A 12,931-nucleotide genomic window follows, 5' to 3' on the forward strand; every position below is an offset into this window, starting at 1 on the left:
TAATCGCATCCACCCATACCCATCACTTTAATTCTTCTCTTGTTTATGTAAACTCCAGCACAAAACTTCCTTCCCATTTATTCTTCACCCTTTTGCTCCCCACCTTACACTTATATTATTGATTATTATGTTATATATACGTTATGATAGTATCATATTAGTACAGTAGTGAATATTTTTATTGAATTTTGATAGCAAATAAGTTGGTTGAATTTTATATCTAATTGTTTTGTTTAGACTAAGTAATTGTTTAGTGTAAGACTTAGTATAGATTAAACTGCTCTTCTATAGAAAAAAAAAATCAAATAAATTTGCAATAAGTTATTTGATTGTTCAAGGTTTTGTGCTGAATTTTGGTTTGATGCTTTTATACGATACTAATTGTTAGAGGGATTGCAGCGAAATAGTTAGCATGGGATAAAAAACCAAGAGGGTGGTGAATAATTGGTTTTTAATAATAAAGTGTGTCTTTTAAAATTTCTTTTCAATTTACTTACTAAGCAGATAATAAAGATAAATAATAAGAGCAAGATTGAGAGAAATATGCACAGATGATTTTATCTTGGTTCAGATCTTACCAATCCTCTGTCCAGTCGCTTATCTCAAAACAAGATAAACAATTCATTACTCATAAAACAATTACAAATTACAATTATAAAGAAACAATTTGTAAAAGTTTAGAAAACACCTCTCTTGATACCACAAGAGATGAACCTGCACCTCCTTTGAGTCGATGAAACACTTCCTTCGAATGCTTCACGAAATATGACTTTCTCTTCCAAACAATTCCTCGAATGCACCAAGGATGAACTAGCTATTTCTCTGTCACTACAATAGCACATCAATAGCTCCATAGATAAGAGTTTCCTTAACTGAGCAAAAATACACAATTCTCAATGATTTCAAAGTTCTAGAGCTCAAGGGAAGAGTTGTTGTTCAAGGAAAATAAGAGCCTATTTATAGACTCAGGTAAAAGCTCTTACCTTCTTCATTTCTAGTCATTTAACGCTTTTAATCGATTAATATTCTTTCTAATAGATTAAGATGAGTACAACGGCTAGAAAACTCCAACGGTCACCTTAAATCAATTAATTTGAAGATTAATCGATTAAAAGGTATTTTAATCTATTATTATAGAGGCAGTTCGAGTTTTCAGCTCTTACTCTGTTTAATCGATTAATACTAGGTTTAATCGATTAAAACAATACGATTTTGACTCTGAACATCAATTACACAATATGAAAGTACATGGAATCAAAACCAATGAAAATATACGTTCTAAACAATAAACTACAACTATTACAAAAGCTTTTTATAACAGTACAAGTCTTCAAAGGATCTTCTTCAATCTTGATATCTCTTGACTTGAATTGGACATCATCAAAACTTCACATTCATCATTTTGCTAACATTCTCCCCCTTTTTGATGATGATAAAAAACTCCTTTGGTTTAAAACTTTTAGTAATAATCTAAATAAAAACACAACTTGTGGAAGAAAGGAGCATTAGTGAATAAGCCTAGAAAAATTATAAGTTTTAAAACATTTCCTCCCCTTTTTTATCTTAATTAAAAAGTTGCGTTAATAGTTAATATATAATTCCCCTTAATAAAAAAACATGTATTCATAAATGGAAATGAACATAAGACATTTTATTTAATTTCAACAAACATCTGAACATTGAAAGCATACAATATTCAAAGCATACAAGTGAACTTAAAATTCATCCCTATTGTGAAAATGTTTCTTTAAACCAGAGACCCTCTCATCAAAGTTCTTGAGATGAGTACAAATTTCTTCATGACAAGTGTTTTGAATAGATATCATCTCATTTTGCAATCTTGCCATCTCATACATTTGTTTAGATAAACTTTCTAGACTAAACTCTTCTTCTACATGAGATGATCCCGCAACATGAGTTGGGTCAGGCATTTAAATATCTTCTTCGTCTTCATCTGCTTGAGCACCAACATCATCACAATAAATATATAAATTTCTTTGCTTTATGAAGCTCATTTGTCTCATAGAATTATCTCTAATTTTGTGATTAGGAATACAGGCTCAACACGTTTATTGGAGACATTTATATCTTTATATAATTTGCCAACAAAATTTTCAAGGAAGTTTGAAAAAAAAAAAATTATCTTGTGAAAATGTTTTCCAACAAATTTTGAAAGAATTCAATTACTAAATAGATTTGTTATTATCAATAGATTTATTAACAAATTTTACAATGACATGATCAACATTAAATTAGGAATTTTAAGACTCATTTACATATAAGTACTAATTAAATTTTTTGATAGAAATATCTATAATAATAAAAATTTTATATTTTGCCAAATTTTACTCACATATTTTATTGATGAATTCATTACCGATATAAATATCGACTATTAAAATCCTAAACCTATTGATAATTAAAATCTTAAATCTGTCTATAATTAAAATTGTAAATCTGTCAATAAAATTTATAGTAAATTCTATTTTATTGGTAGATTGTTTTTTATTAATAAAATTCATCAATAATTATTATTTTGCTGATTTTTTTTTTCATTAATAAAATTTATCCTATTATTATCTAATTTTGTACCCTAGATATTAATTTTTTATGTGATGAGGTGTCTTATATTACTAAAATTAAGACTATATTATAATATGTAAAAGAGGAAGGCCGTCTTTATGAATTCTATAAAGTTAAATTAGACATATAAGACTTTGCATCACAAAGTAATTCATTCAGTTATGATTCAAATATTTAATTTATTTAACAAATAATTAATGTAAAGTTATATACTATCATATATTCTTTTTTAAGTTATAAGGTAAAATTCGTCATATTTACATATTATTTACATTTGCGAGTGCTCGACCTACTCGCGACATTAATGATTACTCTTGTTCCAATATCTGATCTTCTGCTTATTTACTTTATGATTCTCAAGAATAACAAAAATGGAGGGACCTAGCCTGCACTTCAAGCAAATTGAGAGGAATATTTAATTCGCAACTCTAGCAATTTCCATGTCGTGCTCATGTTAGAGAATGATAACGAAGAAAACCGGGGGATGGCATAGAAGATGTATATGTATCAGGTAATCCATAGTTTACTTAGTGGAAGAACCATTTTGTTAATTAACAGTTCTATCATGTTGCAGAAATTAGCTATTTTGGGATATCATGGATTCAGGTAATGCTGAACTAACTTCTTTTGGATATATTCCCATTAATCTTACTCTTCTGTATATGTTTCTGCATTTCCAATAGTATTTACAAGACATCTTCATGTGCATTAAAACCATAGTTAATGCTTCAAGTTGCAAGCCCTATAGGAGTATAACTGTACAGAGGAAGTCTTGTTAAATACCACTCTCATCTGGCTCATCCAGATCATTCAGTAAGTTGCTCTTGAAGCAATAACGCTATAGTTAGTAAGGGTTTAGCTCAGTAACCTTGTCTTGTGTTGTGCTCAGTTTCATTTCATGGCACCAAAAAACATCATGTTAACCTTTCTTGTCTTCCTTATTCTGCAACACAACTTTGACTCAATTGAAGCGTCAAGGAACAACATTCAGATAACACCAACAATACCTCGGAGTCCACAAGCTCCTTCAGTTTATTGGAAAAAACCAAACAGTGATACCATTGAAGGTGGTAGTGATGCCTACCGCCCCACCAGTCCCGGTCATAGCCCTGGTGTAGGGCATGAAACACCACCACAAACCAAATAAAACATCTTTAGCTTAAAAGGCTTTCGGGCTTGACGCTTGCTTTCACTTTGATCATCTATGTGATATTTTAACACCAATTTTTGACACCATTTTAACACAGCACACGTGTCAAAATGTAGTTGGATGATTTCAAATTAAAAAAAAGCTGAGACAAGGTATATTTGGAAAAAAAACTAAAGTTTTTTTTTAATTTGAAATCGTCCAACCACATTTTGACACGTGTACAGTGTCAAAATGGTGTCAAATAATTGGTGTTAAAATATCATTTTGCATCTTATTTACATGTCATTTTAAGTCAATTTAAATACATTTGATTGTATTTTACTCTTCTCGTCATTATTGTAATGTAGATATACCTACAACGTATGTTCAAATGAAAAACAGCAAAGCATAGAACGTCAATACATAAACATGCATATATGCTACATTTCTCACACACCTCTTTAGTATATATATATATATATATATATATAACAATTCTAAAAGCAAAATGTGTGAACAAAAGAAAAGAAAAAAAAATGTGAAAACAAAAAAAAAATAAAAAAAAGTTCAAATATGAACAAACATATATTTTAATTTTTTCTTCCCTTATATGTCTAGAAATTTGTACCTTTATTCTTGTATGCCTAGAAATGATAAGAAGGTAAAATTTCCTTTGAAGGTCATGTATAATACAGCAACTTCTTTTTTAATAAGTTCTAAATTCTTCAAATGTCGCTGAAAATTTTAACGTTGAATAATGTGTTGGGATGAAGTTTGAGTTTATAAGAGTATCAACATTCCATATTAGAGTAAGTAGGTGATGAATAACAATAAATTCTTAAATATCCACGTGTATAACAAACAATGGAAAGAATAAAGATAAAATAAAAAAAGTAACTAAAAAGGAAAGATTTTCGTGGATGATGAATTATGAATTTCTCTTTTAATTAATCCAATTGTGTTATGAATTATTATCCTATAATTAAGCTAATCGTTCTTCAGTAAATAAGTAATTAGTTTTCACTAATTATATCGTACATAGATTAGAGTGTTTAGTGTAGTCATACTCTTTTGATATATACATATTTCTAACTAATAAGAGAACATTCATTGAAACTTTGTCGCCATGCCTTTTATCTTTGGAAAAATTTTCTTTACCAACAATATGTTTTTGCACCTTCGTTTCCTTTCTTCACCAACTCGCATGTTGCCCTTTCGCTTCTAGCAGCTGTAACTTACCTTTCCCTTTCCTTTCCCACTCTCGCGTTGTCCTATGGTCCCAACGACAACATGCCGCCACCTGATAGTCCAACCACTGTCTCATCTTTTCGTCATGCTCCGGTGTCACACTATTAATGTCATGTTTCCAAACAACTTTGATCTTGATCTCACAAGTCGCTGTGGTTCCTCCGCCAAAGTCCTCATTGGATAAACCTAATTTGCACCCATCACTCACTGTCACTAACATAAAAAATATCATTCCTTTCATGTTGGACATGGAGAAGGACTTATGAGTTAAACTTTTTGATATTTTTATTAGAGTTCTTCGTCATATCATCTCTCAACCTAAACTTCAACCTATGTTGATCACGAATAATGGATAACATTTGATTTTATTGTACTTTAATGAAACTACTCTACCTTCTCTTTTGATTTCCTCACTAATGTTAGGAAGAAAGACTCCATGACTATGACTATTTGGAATCGTTTAGCTACAAATGTTTAGAATAACCAAAATTTACATGTTATTACTCTCAAGCGGGAATTTTTTTTCCACTCACATGGATGACTTTCCAAATGTTTATCACTAGTAAAAAAAAGATATCACGTCAATTTTTTATATCATATTACATCGGTTTTCGAACCAATATAATATCAAACGATGTAATAAATGGAAGACCTATTACATTGATAGTAAAAATGATGTAATATTATATAAATATAACCTTGGTTCAGAGAAAACGCTTTAATAGAGAAATAATCATCAAAGAGATATTGCATAGGTTTAAGGTTACAACAAATGTAATATGTTTTGGTGCTTTTTTATAAACTTAGTACATATTATATCGATTAAGGTCACAATCAATGTAATATGTGTTATTTTTTTTAATTCGACATATCCCCTTAATCATAAAGGTTATAAATGTTTTGATTTTATCTCATAAAATGGTAATGATATCATGATATGTCATTTTTTATGAAACATAATTTCCTTTTCCCATCCTTGGCTCAACTTTGATTCGGAGCCTTTGCCAAACCCATTTACTCTCCTATTCATCCAGCACATGAACCTCCACAACCAGACTATTTACTTCTCCTACTTCAGACCAATCTACCTTGCCTCTAAACCCTACACCTCTATCACGATCTACCCCTCCCACCATGGACCATGGCCACCCATAGCATGATAGGTGTCTACAAACCCATAAAGCTTTTTAACCTTTTTGTTTTCTATGTCGGCCCTAAAATATCACCTATTGCCAAAAATCCCTCCCTTGTTTTATTGGACCTTACTTGTAAAATTGTCATGCAGTTTGAATTTGATGCTCTAAGTAAAAATAATACATGAGATTTAGTTATGCGATCTTGTGATGTTAATATCATTCAATGTATGTGGATTTACGATATAAAAATAAATCTAATAGCTAATATTAGCATTACAAAGCAAATTTTATAGGTGATGGCATATCTCAATTGTAAGTATGAATTGTGATGAGGTGTTCAGTTCCATGGCGAAACCTGTGACCATTCACACAATTTTCATAATTGTGTTCTCCAAATATTGTCCCATTTATCAATTGTATGTTCAGAATGCATTTCGCCATGGTGATCTACATACAACCATTTAGTTTCTATGATATCTTTCATCCTAATCATGTTTGTCGATTGAAGAAATCTCTTTATGGTAAGAAGCAAACGCTTTATGCTTAATACCAACACTTTGTTGACCATGTTTCTACCATTGGATTTCATCATAGTTCTTTAATCACTCTCTCTTCATCTACCACGTAGTTGTAACATGGAGTACATCCTCCTTTACATTGATTTATCATTCTCATTACCTGATTCCATGACCTTTACAAATCTATCATGGCACTCCTTGCATTTGAATTTGTTATGAAGGATCTTGGTACTTTGAATTATTTTCTCGGGATTGTTGTAACTAGAGATGCAAATGGCCTATGCCTCTGTCAAGGCCCCTATGTTAGTGACATCATTGCACATGTTGACATGAACTCGTGCAATTTTTATACTACTATTATTATACCATGTAGAAGCTCAGTACATTGCATATCATATGAGGATCCCACTATGTACCAGAGTCTTGTTGGCACTATACAATATCTCACCTTCACTCGTTTGGACATTTCATATGTTGTTTGACAAGTCTATCTTCAAATGCATGCCTCCTACATTGAGCACATGCTAGTATTGAAACATATTCAACTTTATGTTTACGGTTCCTTACAATATGGTTTGCACTTATATCTGACCTCTATTAAGAAACTTATTTTTTATACTAATGCCAATTAAGGTGGATGTCTTGACACCAGATGCTCCACATCTGGTTATTGTGTGTTTCTTGGTATCTTAACCCTTGGTATTCAAAGTGTCAACACACTCTTTCTTGTTCTATTTCAAAGGTTGAATATAAAGGTGTTGCCAATGTTGTTTCTACTTGTTGGCTCTGTAATCTCATTGTAGCTTCATTTTCCTTTCCCTCAAGTTACTTTGGTGTATTATGATGATGTTAGTGTCATTTATCTATTTGGTAATCTTGTGCAACATTAATATACAATATTGAAATGGATATTCACTTTGTTTAGGAAAAGACAACATATGGTTAGAACAAGCTCTTCATGTACTTCCCTCCACAAGATATTGATATATTCACCAAAGGCTTAAGGTTCTTTTTGATGATTTTTAAATTAGTCCAAGTGTTCATAAACCTCCCACTTTGACTGCATAAGTGTGATAGAATAGGAATTATTTTCTTGTAATTAACCCAATTAATTTCCTATTATTAGGTTAGGAATTATTCGCTTTTCTAGCAATTAGGTTATTAGTTTCCAGTAAGTATAGTATGCATAAATTAGAGAGTTGACTGTAGTCATATTACTTTGATATTTATACCTATTTTTAATGAATAAGAAGATACTCATTCAAACTATCATACACTTTTACTGTGACAAGAGAAAATGTCATGAATGTGGAGAACATAGGCATAATACGAAGACTTATAGAAAAAAATAATTTTATTATTTATAAATAAATTATGTGATTTACAGTTGTAATATTTAAAAAAATTATTATTCAGTTCTAGAATGAATTAATACAATTCGGAAGACTAAATGTTATACGAGACCAACAAAAAATACTAACTCGTATTATGTAATAACAACAACAAAAATAATATATATTTTTTATTGTCAGCAAATTACACACACGATCCAATTCAATAAATCTCTCTCTCTATATTTTATTAAATTGAATCATGCAATTAGTATAAAAACCAATAATATATAATAGCTTGTTTGTTTTAACATTTTGCAAATTTAGATTTATGTTTCAAATATAAAAAAAATATATTAATTATTTAAAGTAGTTTTAGTCTGACACAAAATCAAAGTACTAAATTTAGTCAAGTTGAAAGTTTAAATAATTAAAAGAAAAAAAAAATGCTTACAAGCGTTAACATATCCAAATCTTCCGATGGGAGATTCGAGTATGAATTGTACATCGAGTATGGAATTTAAAATGCTTTCCTGGTTTATGTTTTATTCATGATTTAAACATAAATATTACACTTGTGAAACTTTTACTTTATTAACAGATTTCTATCATGAATAATTAATAACCATTTTTTTTAGTGACACTAATGAATGAAAGGAGTAGGTTGTAGGTATGCATTCCCAAAGACAGTTTAGGTATTTCGCACTGCACACCAAACTTCATTTTGTGAAGGCACTCACATAAAACCCTACCAAGGTATCTTATTTTTGGCATCATTTACTTACCACGTTATGTTATAAGAAATTAACTTTAAGTATAATTTAATTTTAAAATTGGTTTTTAAAGTAAGATTTATATTTTTTTATATATTATAAATTAATTTTATTTTTAGTTGTTACGAGATTTTTAATATTTTCGAAAGTCGATAATATTTGTAGAGAACGTTGGTTCTCTTTCTATATATATTATTTTATTAGTTTTGGATCTAGTAATATTTGATTTGATAGAGATAAAATAGGAATGAATAGTTATGATTTTCTGTTTATTTAAGTAAAATATTATTTTATGATAGGTAAAGGAAATTTTATTTTTAAGTCAGTTGAGATTTTATTTTCAAATATTATTTTTATTTTCATAATATTGTAAATATCATGATTATTTAAAGTCTTTCAATTATAAATGAATAACAAGACTCAATTTTGAAAAAAATATTTGAGTGTGTATGGGGAGATTTTTCCAACACCACTATCATCAAATAATTCGACCACCCGTAGTGCATGACTTGTATGTAGGTCAAACAAACACACCAATACGAGATATCGTTGTTAATTTAAATATAACATATACAATACGCACAACTAATGCTCCTTTAACTTCGAAAGTTGTGGAGATATGATCATTATGCATCATCACAAGACATTCAAGTTGCAACTTGTGGTTTTCTTAATTCATTACACTGTCATTCATTCATCTTTCACACCTTTTTCTTTGGCATGATAGGCTAAGCTTGTACTGTTGTTGGGATTCATTATATTTTGTTTGGAAGAACAATAAATTATGGAAATGGCGGAAAGATTTTGCTTTTCTCCATCTGCATATGTCTGATGCATTGGATCTTCACCCAATACCACTACTTCAAACCATATCTAGGAATCCTCGAATATGTTTGTGCTCCTAATGCTGTCCAACTTTTATTGGGTTTCACAATTTCTGCTTCTTCGTCTTTGATTAGTTTCGAGAATAATTCAGGAAAGTTCATATATATATATATATATATATATATATATATATATATATATATATATATATTTTCATTATTTAACCATTTAATTGCAAATAAATAATTATCGATTATGGATAGGAAAGTGTTGGATCTTGTTTATAAGTAAGAAAGGTCAAGCTTCAGGGGAATTTCTATTATATTTTGTATATATTATATGTGTATTAGGAAATTCTAATGTTTCTTTTAATATAGTTATTTGTTTATAAAAAAATGACTAATTTTGCTTTATAAGTACACTAAAAAACCATTAAACAGACACTACTTCCGTAACAAAAAATAATTAGTTAGACATTATTTTATAAATTAAAATTAATAATATTTAAAATAGTATTTATTATTAATAAAAAATTATAATTAATTTGAGTAAGAGCCTATTAACTATTGAATATTTAGTTTCTTACTATTATTAAATTTTAAATTAATTTCTAATAATAGAGACTAATAATAGTAAGTAGTTTAAACTTTGATAGCTAATGTTAATTTAATTTACATACTAATTGTAATTTTTTATTTCTAATCTCTAAACATTTATGTGAAATTAGAATTTGTGTTTGTCTTAAACATCAAAATATTTTGATTTCCAAACTTATAAAATGAATCAATATAATCTTCCTAACTCAATCACATTAATTTCTTTTAATGTGACATTAACTTTTCTTTTTTTACTTCTTAAACAATGTTTTAACCTAACATTTAAATTGAAATGTGTAAAAGTAAACAACTCAAATATTAACTTAAAATGTTGTTTGATACAGAAAAAAATTTAACACAATTAAATTAAAAGGAATATAAATATTTATTTTTGAAGTTAAGGAATTAAACCAAATTATATCAAGACAAAAAGAAATTAATTTCATGTCAAAGTTTATAAATTAAAATATTATTTATATACTGTAGTTTCTTTTTATTCACGATGGATATTACTACTTTATAAAAAGAATTTGCCCAAAACAATTTTTATTTTTTATAAAGAAGTTGTACAAAATATACAAATTTTTAAAAAAATTAAAAATCATACTTGAATGTATATCTTCGTTCAAAATGAATATACTATAAACACTTTAAAATATCCTAACCATATACAAAATAAACCAAATTAGGTAGATAATTACAATATTTTACATTTGTATATCAAAACCAGGTAATACACTACATCCTTAAATAACAACAAAGAGAAAAAAATAATTAGTCATAGTAACTAATTTATATACTAAAACTAAAAATTACTTTTATCTAGTCTATTTTGAAAGAAAAATTGTAATTTGTTTTATGAATTAGATTTTAAATTTCTCTCTAAAATTAACTATTAAAATATTGACTATATTGTTCAAATTGGTCATTAATTAGTAGAGACTATTGTAGACATAGCCAAAACTTTGATAATTAATTTTAGAAATCCATTTAGAACTTAAATTCAAAAACCAATTATAATTTTTTATTCATAATAAAAACTATTTTAAGTATCGATAATTTTTAGTTTATAAATTAGTATTTAAATTAGATACTAAAGTAATTAATAATTTGTAATCTCTAAAATTGATCGTTATTTAAATTTTTTCTTATAAAAATACTTATAATTGTTGCCAAATACTTCTATTTCAAAACTTTGACTTATAGTAATAGGCACCCTCAACTTAAGATAAAACATCTTATAGACAAATATTTTTCTCCACACATTTAATACTTAAGTTTAATTTCATAATTTACATCCAATATGGTTGTTTTATATTTGGCGCAATACTTCTCCTTTTCCTATTCCAAAACCTCCTACTTAAACCCTATATAACATTAAACATTATCTGATAATATTGTATTAGACCAACTTGACATTACTATTATAAATACTACACGAGTTTTACATGTGTATCGTATAAGCGTTTGGTCAACTTTGGACTAGAAGATCCAAACGACTAATCATGTCACAAACTTGACTAAATATTACTCATGAGATTAAAAGACTACTATCAACGGTCGAACGATCAGTCTATAGAGAGATTACTCCTAACACTGATCAATTTAAGACAAAGTATTATTATTACCAATTAGATTGTAATTAGGTCATCACTAATACAAAGCTTATTTCAAAGTATATAAATACTAGTTTGAAGTAAAGAAGTAGATGACAACATTTAATATGCATTAATAGGTTGAATTGCCAAATCTTTGCTGACTTTGACATCAAAGCACCTTCTGCATCTAACATTCCTATATAACGGATGAATGGTAAGGACGAACAGTAGCTTGAAGACGAGCATTTGGATCGCCAACAAACTGTGCAATAGTAAACATTTGACCTCAAGCCTCACACCCAAAACATTTTGACACCACCATGGAGCCCGAGTATTCAATAAACAACAACCTAATGGTGACTACAAGAAACATGAGAACCATAGGACCAGAGGAATCAGACAACCAGTAGGATCCATGGAGATGATCAGAGCAATGCAACACTAGATGCAAGAGATGCAACATAGGCATGAAGAGAGTTAACGACTTTGAGGGTTGAGAACACGACTGTCTACCAAGAGCAAACCGCCCAACAATCTATGTTGGATGACCTAAGTCAACCTATCCCCAACTAGCAGAGGGAAGAATTGTGCAAGGTGGTGCAAGAAGGGAGTACGAAAGCCAAAATGGGCAACATCTTGATGACTATTAGAAACAAAGTGCCTTGTTTCTCAACACCAAGATGGGGGTGAATTGGTGAACAATAAAAACGAATGCTTTTTAAGTCTTTTCGCAAACTTAGAATGTTCTTTAATCTTTCTTGTAATCTAATTAGTACACGTATGCAATGAAAGTAAAAGAGATAATGAAAGAAATAGAAATAGGGGATTCATACTGGTTTGACCTCAATGCTTACATCCATTTCCCTTCCAATCAACCTTAGATTGAAGGATCTTTCACTATAATGATTTGAGTTTTACACCAAAGGTTTTATAGAGACTCTCTCGAATGTAGAAAGATAACACCTGCACAAAGAACCACACATCTTCATTGCAAAACCCTTTGAGAACACGTCTCAAAGTACCAAGAACCCCTTGTTCTTCTTCTTGTCATGCTCGAACAGGGCAACACAATCCAAGATTGCAGATACACATTTCTGATCAATGTAGAAACATGTCAGTAGTGCAGAGAATGATAAGCCAATACGTCCACAATGTTTCTCTCAAGAATCCTTCAAGTTTCTTTCAATTCTTTGA

Source organism: Vigna radiata, chromosome 7 (genome assembly GCF_000741045.1).
Source record: "Vigna radiata var. radiata cultivar VC1973A chromosome 7, Vradiata_ver6, whole genome shotgun sequence".
Taxonomy (NCBI): Eukaryota; Viridiplantae; Streptophyta; class Magnoliopsida; order Fabales; family Fabaceae; genus Vigna; species Vigna radiata.